This window comes from Leuciscus leuciscus (assembly GCF_965113295.1).
Source record: "Leuciscus leuciscus genome assembly, chromosome: 24".
NCBI lineage: Eukaryota > Metazoa > Chordata > Actinopteri > Cypriniformes > Leuciscidae > Leuciscus > Leuciscus leuciscus.
The window spans coordinates 26,446,422-26,463,737 of NC_138723.1; positions in this window are offsets into that span (position 1 = coordinate 26,446,422).

Sequence of the window (17,316 nt, forward strand, 5' to 3'; positions counted from 1 at the left end):
GTTCTCTCCATTCTGTAACCTGATGGAGTTTGGGTTCCTTGCCACTATCGCCTCTAACTTGCTTAGTTGGGGACACAAAATTATTGATCTGATGTTGTTGTATGATAACTGAGCTGAACGATGACATCATTTTTTGCATGATGAACTAATTGAATATGATCTTTAAAACGGATCTGAATCAACACTGAACTGGCTTCAGCTGAAATGCATTATTTTCCTGTTCATCACTGTAAAGCTGCTTTGAAACAATCTGCATGTTTAAAGCCCTATATAAATAAAGGTGACTTGACTTGGACATTTAATAATGTCACTGAACTGTATAAAAAGGCATTGAGAAGAGTTAAAAGTCAAGGCAACATGATGCACTGGAATTTTTCATTTCACTCAACAACTGTCTTAATAAATTATTCATGTGGCAATGCATGCTGGGTGCTCACAAACACAGCAACAGTTTTGTTTGTTCAGACCTCTTAGACAACAAATAGACTTGTTAGAACAATATTTGAGGGAATATTGTTTGTCTGACTTGTGTTTTTATGTAGATTTTAAGTAATCCTTGGTCTGTGTTGGAATGATAATGGACTGATAGTTTGCCACATACTGAATACTGTATACTGCCTACTGTGTTTTTAAATAGTAAGTGAAACAGCATGCATTATTCCATGGTAGCATCTGAAATCGCATACCTCCCTAGTACTATATAGTAGTCGAAAAACAGTATGTGACAAAAGAAGTATGTCAGTTCTCACAAAAGAGTAGGCAAAAAGTAGCCGGATTATCTATTTTTTCCTGCGAGATTCTGAAGTGTGCATACGATGGACACTTTACTATCCCATGAGGCCACAGGACAGGATTTGTGACTGGCAGTGAAGCTGATGCTGGTAGGTCACATGACAGTGACAACATGGTGAATGTAGTACATTCGGATTACATTCATACTGCACACATTCATACTATATAGAACAAGCTTTTTTAGCGGGCGTGAAGTACTAATTAAAAATAAGAACCAAGAGAGTATGCGATTTTGGACACAGCCATTGAGTAGCATCAGGTTATTGTCATTTGTTTTATCATTAAATTTGGGGTCATAACATCTGGTGGTCCAATGAATTGGTTCACATTTAGTGTTTCAGAATGGAAATGGAAGGTCAAGTTATATATAAGCCACCCACTCAGCTCTGGCTTGCATACTTCCCTACTATATAGAAGCCAAAACCAGAGTAATATGTCAGAATTCACAGTATTCTTCAAATATGCGAAAAGTATACCACAGATTAATAACTCCTGAAGTGTACATCTGACACTTTACTATCCCATGAGGCCACGGGAGAGGATTTGTGAATGGCAGTGAAGCAACGCAACTGGGCACATGACAGTAGCCGCGTTTCCATTACAGATTTACGCAAAACTTTTGCAATATTTCCCAAATGTTGATTAAAAACTTTTGCGAAATGACAGCGTTTTCATTAACTGATCAATCATTCAATAAATCAACTTTTATTTATATAGCACAATAAAAGCAACAGTGGTTGGCCATTGTGCTGTACAACAGGATAAATATATAAAATTCAAGTGAAAATTCAACATTAAAATCAAGGACAGTTGTAAGCCTGTGAAAAGAGGAAGGTTTTTAACCTATGTTATGCAAGTAATTTTTTCCTCTTGCGATAAGTCATTCCAAAAATCATGGCAACTGATGTTAGTTGGTTTGAGTATATCCCAGCCACCGCACTAGCCATTATTTTTAATAGAAGGAGCTAGGCGGGTTATCCAAGCATTAATGGCAAGGAAAGCCTTTATACTGGGAGCGGCTCGAATGAGGTGTTTCTTTGTGTTTCTCCCTCCTGCTTCAAGGTCTTGATCAATTGTAGCATTTCTTTGTTGTTTAGAATCCACTATTCCCGTAATACTTTTGTCTTTTATGAGTTTAAAGGTCCCATTGCATGAAAATGTCACTTTATGAGGTTTTTTAACCTTAATATGAGTTTCCCTAGCCTTCCTGGTCCCCCAGTGGCTAGACGTTTTGATGGGTGTAAACCAAGCCCTGGGTATTTTTGAGAAAATGAAAGCTCAGACCAGCGAATCTAGAAATCTTCCTCTTATGTCATCATAGGGGGAAAGGTCACCTCCCCTTTCTCTTCTTTGCCCGCAAAGAGAATTTGGCCCGCCCATGAGAAAATGAGCTGCGCGATATTGGTTTTTCCTCGAGAGACATCATGGCTTGCAAACGAGCGAAGCATGGCAGTTGCTCAGTGTCTAGATGTACAAATGAACACAAAAGTATTTTTTTAGTTCCTTCATCCGAGCCTCTGAAGAACCAGTGGGTTATGTAAATTTCTGATGTGTAATTGTTCAAGTTCAGACAGATAATCTTTCTCTCAAAGTTGTTCAATACGGTTTATGCATCAGTAAATCAAGCCAGTGACTAAACGATCAACTTCACATCGTTTCTCTTAGTAGGATGGAAATAATCTTACTTAAACTGTAATTAATATATATACAGAAAGTGATCAAAGACCAATCCCTTTCCAATCGCCCAAGCTGTCAATCACATAGCGCGAGTTTATCTGGACACTTGCCAAAACTCGTTATGAAATCAATGACGCTGTTACGCTGCACAACGAAGCTCTTACTGTACTTACCTCATGTTTGCATTGGTGAAATCATAGTGAGAGTGCAGAAACTGCGTTTTGCGATGATAAGATCTTCATTCACGCGATCAACAGGCTGTCATCTGCTCAATGCTCATCACTGCAACCTTTTATGTGATGGGAATAGATCTAAATACTTAAACTTCTCACGATTCATTAATCCCGATAGCTGTAATAGTAAAAACGTATAATAGCAGTAATAGTAAAAGTTTTCGAGAGAGTTCCACACGTAATGCTAAATATTTCATATGCAAGCATGTCAGCCAATCACAGCAGAGGGCGTTTACACTGAAGTCTCACAGCAGACACGCCCCTTCAAACAGAGCTTTCAAATCAGAGGCTAAAATCAGGCTAGGAAATATGCCTTTTATTTCTAAATTATAACAACTTTTGATCTAAAAAACATACTAACATTATAAGGGCACCCCAGGAAACATTCTAAAATAATAAAATAATCCATGCAATGGGAACTTTAATAAATAACACTGTCTCCTGTCTTCTGTCCAAACATACCACGTCATCTTTAAATAATAATCGACTTTTACGTATACACCAGATAGGTGACCTGTAAATGAACAAAAACTGTTTCCATAGTTTTTCTAAATATTCCTTTTCCGAATATCCTGAAAAACCACCTCATGCAGGCGTAAAACTTTTTTGCGATATATGGGAGCTTTTGCGAAATTGTAGCCTATTTTCAATTTTGCAATTTCAATTTACGCAATTTGAAAGGTAGCCTAATGGAAACACGGCTAGTGACAACAGAACGTATGTAGTATGTCCGGATTACAATTTAGATTAATTCATACAATTTAGAACATATTTTACTAGTTCAAAGGAAGGACCGAATTTGCGAATTTGATTTGCTGCACTTCACACATTTTGGTGAATGTACTAGTTTATGTGTATTTTGTGCATGTTTCCTACAACAATGTCCCACAGTTTGTCCCATCTTTTCAATTTTCCATGCAAATGAAGTTAAAGTTACACTTATATTTTTAAGTGTTTGAAAGGATCTTGTTTTTCAGGGTCAGAAGTGAACTATTCTTTTTCAGTTTATCCTTTTAGCCGTCATCTACATAATGTGACCGTCCTTGCAGCGTTTCCTCGTTGAATGGAGTTCCAACGATAGCGACCTGCGACACGTAATGAAAGTGATGAGAGATGTAATGAGATAGATGAGGACGTTTTACTCCCTCTGTAGTGGGCTGCCCATCACATCTGGCCTAAATGATTGAATAATACCTCTCAGTATTCCACAGGGCACGCTACATGTTCCTGCAAAATGACTGAAAAAAGCCAAAGCTCCAGGCGGTCTGAGTGTGTTGTGAGATTACAGAGAGTTGAAGATGAAATTATGTGAATTTCAAGGGGACGTACATGTTTTATATCCTTCCCTTCTCTTTGAAATCCTTTTTAACATCCTGCTTGCCTTGTCAGCGTAGCTACGAGAACTTGCCTTTAATTAGTCTCCGAAGAACATTAAAGAAAAGTGTTGAACGATATCGGCATTCTAACAGTGAAAAAGCATCTATTTCACAGACGAGGAAGCTTAGTCATGTCTAGCCTTTCACAACAGCGTAAACAAGGTTGTTCTTTGTGATTCGAACAACTGCATTCAATATGATGACGGTAATGTTACATAATAGTGCTTTCCAGAGCCATCCTAACAACAGGTGTACAATGAATCTCCCAGAGAATATGCTATGTGTGTTTCCGGAGGATATACTGTGACTAGATGTTTCATATGCTAAAAAAAACACCCCCTCAGATATACACTGATTTTGATAGGCTAGACTTCTTTTAATTATTTAATAGCTGTATTGTTTTCAGGCCAAAAAGGGCTCTCAGCGTCCTTGTTTTGCACAAGTCATCTCTGCTTTTCAATTCTCCACTTCCTTTCTGCATCTCTCAGTGGGGCCGAGAAAAGAAAACAACTGCAGAAAGGGAGAATTTTAAGGAGGGAGAGGGATTTAAATGTACCCGAGGAGACCAGCCAGACATTTGGCAGGCGGGGTCCATACGCACAACACATTTCAGGACAATAGTCTATGATTAGCACTGTGTTTATCTGCGCAACGCGGCCTGCCATTAGTGTGCTGCAGGGGCGCTGTCTCCATAGCAACCAATCTGCCTAAAGTCCAAACCCCAGTTGTGCTTGTCAAAGATCCGCTCAAAAACCTCTATTCACCGTTTTCTGCCTTGAAAGCCCATTTAAGGCTATTATGGCCATTGTAGGGGTGCGTGGGGGGGGTGCGTCACATAGATCTAGACATGGCTGTAAAACCTCACATTAACTTGATCCATTCGCAGAAGATTAATTAACCCAAGTGACCAACGAATAAATGTTTCGATGTGAACTTCACTATTAGCCTGACACTTACTGCCACTTGATATTTACAGAACGAACGGTAGAATAGTGAGCGCATTTCTCCACTGACACGTTATAGTGTTTTTGACAAAATAAAAATGGCAAAAGGTTTATTAGTGGTGCTAATACAAGCACCACTTTTACTATTGCTCATTGGGATATTGAATTGAACAAACCCCTAGCTAACCCTAAACTTTGGTATGTAACTTAACCCACACCATTTGTGCTATACGGACATGAATTATACCTCAAATCATGTGGCTTCTTGAGGAGAGAATGATGTACAACTGGTTTTCTAACTGACCAGATGTACGATTTTAACCTGGCAGATGATAAAATGTGGGGCTAGGTATTGACACAAATGTAACGATTCGATTCTGATTCAATTCGATTTGATTCAATATCGATTATTTTTTTTACTAATGCTGTAAACTATACAGAAAGTCAGTTGGTAGCCTACTACATTACTATAATATTGAAGGTTAAAATTACTTTTTATACAAACACTTAAATTAGACACAAGGATTTTTTTTTAAATAATAAAGTTTTAATAACTTTAACATTTAAAATGGTGGCTGTCGTAAAAAACTTGACAGATTTACTCAAGCATGCATTAAATATTGAAAAACAGTAAAAATTAGGGACTGTTCATTTTTTATTTAAGGGGCTACCGGAGGAGTTTTGAGATCTATAGTCAAAATAGACTTGACCCTCCCTTCGCCAGCAATACATTTTTCTATGACCCTCCAAAATGATTGTGAAAAAAGGCATGATCATTTATTTATTATTTCTATACTGGTTTGCGCTTGGCAAAGATGTCAGATAGCCATTGTTTTTTTGCATAGACAGTATATAAACTGGACACAGCGTTTTGGATTCAATTGGATTCAACGGAGAAAAGTGAAGTCAATTAGAAGCACTCACTTCCTGATGGCCTAGCGTACTGCGCAGACTCAAACTGAGCTTGACGACGTAGATGTGACGTGAGCAACCCGTCTGTCTTCTAGTAGCTGTGCCAAGAGAAATCTGAATCATTCCCTTCCGAAACTTGCAGAGACGGAGATCGTGAGTAGGAGGTCTCCATTAGCTAGGAGCAGGAGAAACTTTTGCTAAGTATTCTGATTAATTATTTTGTCATTTTGCCTCCACGTCCCCCCGATTGACTGCGAGCTTCTCCTCCTGTCCATACGGTAATTTCTCTACTGTGCGACAGAGAGTCACGTGGGTATGATGCAATCGTTAGCCTATTTTTACAAAAACTGCTTCTACGGAGCCATAACGTAAGAACAAGGTAATGGAGCCTTTTATACATTTTCGTGTTTCTTTAGAAATAAATAATGGACAAATGGAGTCTTTAAACGCCTCAGATGTAAAGTTATTCGCTGTCAAAGTGACACCAAAATGAATGGGAGTCAGTGGAATGCTAACAGCAGGTGATGGTCTGCCAATCAATGGCGGCCCCCGGGGAAGCTTCAGTTTTTTTCTGAAAGATTACCCCCTTGGGAAAAAACAAACTCTAGTCAGGCCAATCACATCGTGTATAGAGTTGGCGGGGTGGGCTTAACATAATGACGACGACAGAGTTGCGACGGTTCCCTGTCGGCTGCTGCTGCTGGCAAACAGCGGTCTTTCGAATCGGCTTTGGCCGCGACTCTGGAGGACTTGGAATTAAGCTGTTCTTTGAGAAAAGAGCAAAGCACGGTACTTAAGTCATTCTTAAAAAAGGAAGATGTGTTCGTAGTTTTGCCGACCAGATATGGCAAAAGTTGACTCTATCAACTAGCTCCGTTGGTGGGAAAACGCTCTGGTTGGTTGTAGCGCTGTCCTATTGCATGCAGAGGGAATTTGAAAGTCAACTGTTTATCCCGCCCCTCGGATTGAACCGTGCCAATGGTGAGTTGCCAGACCTAACATCTTGATGTAGGTCTGGCTTGCCAGGCTATGATAATAGGCTACTACTGTAAGATTTTGAGATCCATCTTTTCACACTGAGGACAACTGAGGGACTCAATTCGCAACTATTACAAAAGGTTCAAACATTCACTGATGCTCCAGAATGAAACACGATGCATTTAGAACCAGGGGGTGTAAACTTTTTGAATTTGAAGATCATGGTAAATTGTACTTATTGTGTTTTCTGGGAAACATGCAACTTAAGTATCATCTAAAGGGCATTACTAAATTAACTTATATTAACTTACTAAATTAGCTACTCTATATATATATATATATATATATATATATATATTATATATATATTATATATATATGTTTTTTTTCTGTCAAATCTAACAAACGTTGGTAAATATATAATATATGGTGATTTTTTTACGTTTGTTAGATTTGACAGCAAAAAAAACAAAAACAAAAAAACCCTCTGAATAACAGCAGAGCAACACACTGAAAACCAAGAAACACCCTGGCATTGTGGTGATGAGTTTCGCACTTACATGTTGTTCATAAAATGTGAAAATGTAGTTAGCTAATGCGGTTTTGAAAGTGTATTGTTATCACACACTGTTCATGTCTATTCTTGCTGCACATTCATTATTCCGTCTCTTTGAATCCTCACACAAGTCTCGACGGCACGGCTGTGGTGCTGGCTGGTGATTGACTTGCACCCTGGTTGATTCATCTCAAATTAAAGCACATTCTAGTCGAATGCTCCAAAAATGAGGATTATCAAATGCAGACTCACAGCCAGCCTCCTGCTCTAAGGGCACCAGTGTCTTTCCAAGCTCAGGGAGAGCCTATTCAGACACATCTGGTCTGCCGAGGATTTCTGATAAAGACCAGAGTGATTTCAAACGGAGATAAAACCCCTGAGAATTGCAGTGCGTTGAAAGACCTGACAGTCCTCTTTACCCCCAGGGTGACTTCAGCCCGGGCACCCGCTGTCACGCCATTATGAGAGGAGATTCTTTATAATTGCCCATTCCAGAAATGGCAGATAAGGTGTGTGATATAAATTGATCGGACAACTTTAAATCTGACTGGAAAACCTGCTAGAAAAAGAGTCTCTTCACATTTATATCACATCACATAATGTGATCTAGACTATATTGTTGGAGTTTAATCGGCAATTGAAAACAATTCTATATCTGATAATAATATTCTCCATTTAAATTAGCTTTTTGTTTTGTGTCATTAACTCTTTCCCCACCACTGATGAAATTTTCCATTATTTATGACACAACGCTTCCCCGTCATCAGTAGGCCCTATTGCCAATTTAGGGACTTTGTCACTATTAGTGACTTTTCAGACCCCTGTAGCAATTTTTTTCAAAAATGCAACTAGTGACAAACAGTAACAAAGTATTTTTACTTCGTTACAGTAAGTACATTTTTCAAGTATCTGTACTTTACCAGGAGTGTTTTTATTTACTGAACTTTTACTTTTACTTCACTACATTCTTCTAATTTTTACTCCACTAAATTCCTAAAAAACAATGTCACGTGCTACATGACATGACAACAGTGTCATGTGTCGATTTGTGAGCGAGCTGATTCTTTTCAATGAGACTGTTAAATCGGTTCGCAAATTGCACCAAACGATTCATTCACGAATTAGACTGATCCAATTGCAGCTGTTTTAGAGTCAACAACTCACCGACTGATCCGTTCAGAGCGAGTCTCCTCCAGTTAACTGAATTCACAAGTCGGAATACTTAATACTTTTACTTGAGTGATATTTTATAGTATACTTTTACTCAAGTAGGCTACTTGATTTGTGTACTTTGTCCAGCACTGGCGACAAATCTAGCGACTTTTCACAAGTTCACACTTACATAATCAGATGTAAGGGCCCTATCTTGCACCCAGCGCAATTGACTTTGTACAGTGACGCATGTATCATTCCTATTTTGCACCCGCGCACAGCGGACTTTTCCCTCCACAGACGCAGAAACTAAGAAATACACGTTCCCTAATGCTATTTTGCATGTTTAGAAAACAATTCCGCCACTAACCGAAAAAATCTAGTTTAAAGTCAGTGGCGCATTGCGCATGTTATTCATATGCTATTTTAACGGTGCATGCTTGGCCATAATCAATGTAGCGTGTGCACAACGCGCATACACTTTGATTCTCTCATCTACACAGAAGCAGCAGTTTTCATTTTTGCAAATCATACATTATTACGATAGATAGATAGATAGATAGATAGATAGATAGATAGATAGATAGATAGATAGATAGATAGATAGACAGATAGATAGATAGTTTATTATAAAAGCATACATCTAGCTTACACATTTACCCAAATTATCATACGCCTGTTTAACCGAAGTTAATTTGGGTGTGTTTCTCCATCCCCAATGTCACTTCTCTGTGTTTTACGGCCCTGACGAGAACGTCGGTCTCCTCGGCTGTGAACCGCTCCTGGCGCGCATCTGGCAAATCCGCCGTTATAATAGGAATCCGCTATAGAACAAGCGCGCCTGCTCTTAAAGGGAATGTGAGATGACGCTCTGATTGGTTTATTTCACGTTACGCCCAAACCACACCTATGAATAATGAAGCTACTTCAGACAAACCCATTTTAGATATGCGTCGGTCGCAAGAGTCATTTATCCCGCCGGTATAATAGCAACAGCGCCCAAGACCCGCCCACAAAGTTACTTACGTTTCGCACTTGATACTTGCGTTTCAGATCGTTAAAATAGGGCCCATAGGCTATATCATACTCGTTTCGTACTTCCGTTGTCTGACAGAAAATATGTAAATGAAAACAGCTTTATTGGACATTTGGCTATAAATATATAAAGATTAGGATATGTGAGCACAGATTAGAAAACAAATAAACTGTCAACAATTGGTGCATTACATCATCTACCGACATTTAGCGACATTTTGAGCCATCTTTACTTTGCATTGAAATAGTAGGCAACACCACCTGCCATTGACAAGATTTTCCGGTGTCATGAGTAATCGATGCTGTGTCCAAAATAGAATACTTCCCTATATACATGTGAAAAACATTATGGGAAAAAAATTGTGATCTGAATACATAGTACTATTTTAAAAACAGTAGGCAAAAAAAGTCCCTGAATGGCCTACTACTTCCACCGAGAAGTGCAAAACGTGTTTTTTTTTCAGCTTTTTTCTTTTTCTTTTAGTTGATAAAAAAAAAATATATATTTTTTTAATTAATTTTTTAAAGCAGATGCTCTTTTGATATGCCTATTTTATGTTCATTCATACTGCATAATATTCTGTGACATTTGAGTTTATTATCATGAGTTTATCGTTTAATTTCCCCCACAATTGCTTTAATAAAATAAATGTACTTAAAAAGGTATAACATATGTTAAAATGACTTATTTTTGACCCCCAAAAGGAAAAAAGCGCATACATTTCTCCAACTAAAGTAAAACACCTGCTCACTGAGCTGAGAAAAATGTCAGCTTTATAATTTCAGCTTTGCTAATAGGGTCAAAAGAAAGACATTTTCTTCGTGGCTAATTTGAATGCTAAATATATTGAGAGCATACTTGAGCACTTGCTGACCTTTTCTTTGAAGAGGTTAAAATTATTCTACATGAATGATCACATTAGAAGGGAATTATCGTTTAAAGGGAAAGTTCAAACAAAGATGAAACTTCTGTATTCATTTACTCAACCTCATGTTGTTTCCGAAAACTGTATGACTTTCTTTAGAAATGTCTGTACTGTTAGTGTTTTGGTTACCAACGTTCTTCAAAATATAATTTTTAGATCGACTGTCACTTTAAGGGTACATGTATGAAGTGTGGCTTTAAAACAGCCAGTTAAATGGTTTACAGTTGTGACCTCATCAGCTGGCAGCGCGGGGCAGCGTTGGATGCTAGTGTCATATTGGTGTTGGTGTGACACCACGGGGCGAGCGTGCCAGGATTGGATCCCCTCCCACTCCACTGGCAATCAACCCTCCATCATCTCCTGCCATCTGGCCTTCCATTAGATCACTGCAGTCATTCTTTTTTATTACAGTCTTTCTTTTCCCACTGAGTCTGAATGCAACTACCATCTTTTTTATGTCCTCTTTCTGATGATATTGTCCAGCACCACGGGACTGTTAATCTGGCTGCCGAAAAATTGGCTTGTGTATAAAACCTGTGAAATAAATCATGTGGCTTAGTGTGGCATCTGACAGGATACAAGCGAAGCGACTTTGAATGCTTTTGGGTTTCTGAAGCGCAAAGAGTTGAAATTTACACAGGCTGCCCACTATATGAATAAAATGAACAACATTCACACAAACGTTCAAGGGTAAACACATAAACTGCACATCTGAAGAGACGTGACAGGGGCCAAAGGGATCTCTGATTAATTATGAGGCTTGTATCAAGCATGTAGCAGAAATAAATACACATGAGAAGAGTGAACACGGACTGTCAGACTCAATACATCTCTGCTCTGTTTACATTTATTCATGTATGGAAAGACATGAGTCATCCTACAATAATACACAGCGTGTGGCATCCCTTTCCAGCTTCTCCGTACTCTTATCAACAATTGTGCACATCATTTTGATACTATATATCAATATTCTGTGCTATATTTTTTTTAGTTGTAATAATATATTAATTATATTAATTATATCTATCTATCTATCTATCTATCTATCTATCTATCTATCTATCTATCTGTCTATCTATCTGTCTGTCTGTCTGTCTGTCTGTCTGTCTGTCTGTCTGTCTGTCTATCTATCTATCTATCTATCTATCTATCTATCTATCTATCTATCTATCTGTTCAAAAGAACAGCATTTATTTGAAATAGAATTTTTCTAACAATGTACTGTCACTGTGGGTCAGTTTCATACATCCTTGCTGAATTTTTTTTAATTAAATGTAAAAAAATTATAAATTAATGTTTCATGTGTCTGCACTTTGTCTTAGTTCCATTTTTTAGATTCTAGTTTGAATGATAAAACTAAAAGTCAACCCTGTTACTATCATAGGGTTAGGGATGAAATATCACATAAATATTCCATTCCTTTCAAGTTGTTTTACAAATTAAAGTCTCCTTTTTTATTAATCTATTTATATTTTATTTTTTCTAATGTTTATCGGTTGGCAGTGACCTTAAGATTTCATCCCTGTTACCATTTTTTTTTTTAAATAGTAATCAACTGTTCATTGAAATTTGGTATATTTGTAGAAATGTCAGCAAAATTCAACTCTGTTATTGTCAATCCTGTAAGCTTTTTAAAGGCCCCAACATATAATAAAATGTACTCCTGGTGGCACATTACATTTTATTATTATCAACACATTTTACAGCATTATAGAATGTTTACAATCTAATGAAATTCAGCTATAGGCTATTAAGACTGTGGTTCTGACATTTTCCATTCATAATTTCCTCACCCAAACAAATCAAATGTAGTGCAAACAGTGAGGTGAATGTTAAGGAGAGCCATACAGGGATTATATAAATGTCAGAGACACTCCGTATTTATCATCGGTTCACAATACTAGGCTAGGTGACGTAAAGGGATACTCAAGAGAAATGTCATCACACATTAATTCTCCACATACTGAACATTTTAAATAATTTAGTCTGGGATTGCCTACCGAGTGGGATAATTTGTTTTAGTGTTTGGCTGAGCAATTTTCTGACCATGCGGTCAAGACGAGCATAAGAAGCTTACAGATCGGTTCACTCACCAAAATGTGTTTTCAGTTGAAGACCCTTGAGAGAGCCGCAAATGTCACATTTATGCATTTTTAAAGAAGCTTTTCTTACATGTTCTGTCCTCTCTTTTTACACATGCAGCATAGAGGAAAAAACAGGACCAAATGACCCAGAAACAGTTGGTCACTTTTGATTGGTGTTGTGAATGCAGAAGCTCTGGTTTGATTTTTCAGGGATGATTGCTAAAATGACGAAACGAGCGCTGGATGACATCAGAGGCTTAGTGAACTAATTTCAGCAGTGCTGCAGAGAGATTTTCCAGGGATTTTCCCAAGACCGTGTAAGGCTTTTCACCACTTAAGACTCTAAATTGGGATGCTTTCAATTTCTCAAGTGCCAAATGAAGGCATTGAGCTTCAAGAAATTACAGAAGTGGCATCCTTTCACTTTATCTCATAACTAAATGAAGCTAATAAATATTCTTCTTCTTGTAAGTGTTTATTGTAATGAACTGGGGCTAGTTGTGACACAGAAAAAAGGCTGCATCTCATTAACAGTTTTGAGCCAAAAGTTCAGTTGCTTATTTCACTTCTTAAGTGGCTTTGTATGTTGATTTCAAACACTTACACTGACATCCTCTAAACTAAATCCTCTAAACACTTAAAGGGATATTTCACCGCTGGAAAGATGAATGTGTATTTAAATTGGGTCATTTATGTAGTAGAAATGTGAAATTATTTTAGAAGTTGGTGCCTTCTAGACTGAGAAAAGCCAGAAAATACCGGTTACAGAGGGCAGTATCGGAAGAAATGATACAGCTAGGCTACTAGTCGACTCGAAACTGAAAAGACGCCGTTTTATCGTGAGATCCCCCTATGGGCAGGTCCTACTACTGGCTGTAGTCTCTCACCTCTGGCCAAAAAAGCCTCAGATGACGCAAAAAGTTTTTTTCCCAGACACACAATAGAGGGTTTTCACAACACGTCATCAATCCGGAAGTCGGCCATATTGGAGGCATTGAACGTAAACAATGCCACTGAACTGAACGGACTCGCAAATTTGGCTTATTATTGATGCTGAAAAATTGTCGTGTTTTGGTCTGTATTAATCGGTCGCACCGGGAAAAACATTTGGAGTTCTGTAGACTGCCAAAAGTTAAAGAGAAGAGTGCAAGAAACTGAGGAAAGAAGGCGTTTGTGGTTGAGAGAGGCACAGCATCAGCTCATCAACCACATGTGTAAATGAAGCGTTGACTATGGCTAAAATGTTGACGTAAAGTAGTTCACTATGGCTACGTTCACACTGTCAGTCCAAATCCGAATATTTTTGAATCCGATTGGAATCTGATCTAAAATGACATCCACACTGTGTATCGCAACTGTTCAGATCGATGTGTGTTTTTCCATGCAGCTCTTTCGTTTTCCGGAATATCTACATTGGTTTCTATGGCAATGACGTTAAAGCGGCGCTATGCAGTTTTGGCAATTTCTTCGCTGTTTTCTCGCTTTTTGCTCGCGGGTTTCTCTATAGAGCTCCCCCTACAGCTTCGGAATAGATATGTGACAACACTGTCGTCAACACTCGTTGGCGAATCACCCCCCTCCCATCTTCTCCCTCTGGCCATGTGCATTTGTTTTCAAAGAAGCCGGCAATTCGTTACATCGTGAGACCTGATATCACGCCATACTTCCTGACGCTGAGCCCGCCGGCCCAAAGTTGCAAGGGTGTTTTTTCCGCTCAAAGGCGCTAGGGGTGTGCGAGAAGACCACCATTCACCCCGAAAAAAGTCATATAACCATTCCAATGACTCCGAATCTGTTTAGTTAAGGTAAATTAAGCTAAAAAAACCTGCATAGTTCACCTTTAAGTTGATGGAGGGGTTTGCATTTGCAATTGAGATGTTGTCTTATTTAAATTTTACAACATGGAAATGTGTAGCCGCCGCGCTGGACTACTGCGTCTTGAGGCTGCTGCAGAACTGTAGGAGTCTGGTATGCACAGCTTTTTTCCGCGCTCTTGTCTCCGCAGGTTTCAAAATTCAAAAATAATAATTTTATGCTCGTCCGACACTTTGCAACAACGCAGCCTTGTTTCGGCAGTGACTTTCAGCATGTTTCCTATAACAACGTCTAATGTTCACATTTTACGTGGTGTGAGAAAGTCACATAAACCACACGAAATCCGATCAGAGCGTTCAGACTGAAGCGGATTTCCTGAATAGGATTTCAAACCACATATGGATGTAGCTTGAAACGGATTTCATGTGATTTTTTTGCTGTTCACGTTAGCTAATTCTGATCAGATTTCAATCGGATATATATAAAAATCGGATTTGGACTGACAGTCTGAACGTAGCCTATGTCGGATAAGAAATAGAAGGAAGAATTGTCGGGTCGTCAGTCCATGACGAAGAACTCGTTTGAATCTTTACCACAATTTTGCGCTCTTTCCTGCTTACTAAGTCCTTCTCTATATGATTTAGCAGCTTCCACATGTTTTTTCCGTGGTTTAGATATCATAAATTAGTGTAACAATGTGTTCAGTAGTACATAAACAGTGCAATCCATGCTGTTGTTTACATCCGAGTATCTCCAATATGGCCGTGCATCCGGGTAACTGACCAAACCGTGACGTAGGTGCAAACACTCTATGCAGGCCCTGTCCCAAATGGCACACTTCATATGCACTTTCGGTCTTGTGGACTTACAATGGCTGCCGCGTGCGCGTGTCCGTTAAGTCCGTGAGACCGTAGGGTGTCCCATTTGTCATTTTAGGTCTCAGAAGGATGCTCGCGAGCCTATGTGGTCGATTTGCGCCCTCGATGCGCACTTTTGCCGAGCCCGCACTGATGCGAGCTCCGTAGCAGACTTCTTCCCGACAGTCAAAGCGGCGTTACGTCACGAAAGTGCGGACTCAGAGGAAGACCGCAAGTGCATAGGGTGCCATTTGGGACAGGGCCACAGAACTCTCTCGTCTCAGGGGGACATGAGGGAGGGAAGCACGGTCATTCAAAAATACTACCTGGTTTCTACTGATACAAAGCTTAATGCTAATGAAGTATCCCTTTAAATCCAAAACTAAGTCACATAACAACTCTCCAAATGAGGCTAATAAATATGAGTTGACCAACATATTTTGCCTTTATTACTCTTCCTGTTATTAATTGTACAGAACCGGGGCTAGTTGTCATGCAGAGCTGTATCACATAAGTTCAGTTACACAAATGCTTTCTTTTCTTCATCAGTTGTGATGTATAATTAATTAATAAAGTATAATTAAATTATAGCTGTGTATTATTTCCATATGTACATTATACTCATCTCTGGCTGATAACAGAATACTTAAATTATAACAATAAAACAAGCATTTTCTGTAAAGCTGCTTTGAAAAAAATATGCATTGTGAAAACTTGAACTGAACTGAATTTTCGGTATAGACACATTTCTTTAAGTCATATATGTTTGATTATATGGTTAGTTAACTTCATGTATTCGGTTAAGCAGACACCATGAACGTGTTTGGCCGACATTACAACTTGTAATGATTACAATATCAGGATAATATAATATTTGAAAGTTTTGTGTGTTGATCCAAAATTGCAGTCATCTGAAAAATAAACTACTCTGAGACATTTAGTCTCCTATATATTCATTGATTTGTCTGCACTGACACTATTGGATGAGACCAAAACATAAACTGAATTTAGCTAAATAATGACACTGTTTTCTGTAGAACTGCTTTGTTTGGATGATTTTGCAAGAATGACACATTGAACTGAACTGAATCAACAATGAATTGACTCAAAGTGAATAATGACACTATTATCTTCTGCTTATAGCTGAATTAAACTCATTTCATGATGATGAACTTTCCACAGTTACTGAACTGAACACTGAACTGAATTGAATTCTTTTTGGCATCATTATTTTCCTGTTTATTATTTAAAGCTGATTTGAACAACCAGTATTGTTAAAAGCGCTATATTAGGAAAAGCTGACTCACTTGACTAGAGTAAATATTCCCTTTTAAAGAAGAAAAGAAAGCAACACTTTGAACATCCTTTGCTCAAAACAGCAGCATCACCTGCTTTTCTTCTGCAGACTCAAGATCTGCACTTCATAGCCTTTGGCTCCTGAAGTACTTCTGAAAGTGGTACTGAGAAGCTCATTTGCATTTCAATAGCATGGGTTTAGTATCTTAAAAGACCAAAAACCAAGTTTTGTCTCCCAGCAAGATCTGCTTTCCATCACAAATAGGCTAAGCCAAAAATAGCATCTGTGCAGTAAATCATAGGCAAGAACCAGCGAAGTGAGCTTAATATTTTCCATGCTCGGTTCACACGTCAAGGTCTAGCCATCATCGACTACGCCACACCTGCCACCGAAGTAACTCAAACTCCCAACGCACATCTAATCAAACATTCGGTTAGGCAGCAGACGGCCTGCTCGTTGCGGTTTATTTTCTATTTTTCCTGAGATGAAAGAGCGATATTCGTAATGACAGTTCCTTCTCCGGCCTGCCTTCTTTGTCTTGCATGCTCTGCTCCTTTTATTATCTTCTGTCTGAAATCCTTTTCCCAGGGCCTGAAAACTCATTATTCACAAATTACTCAACAATACAACCCAGTGGAGATTTCTTGGATTTCATTTGTTCTTAAATCATACTGTCATGTTT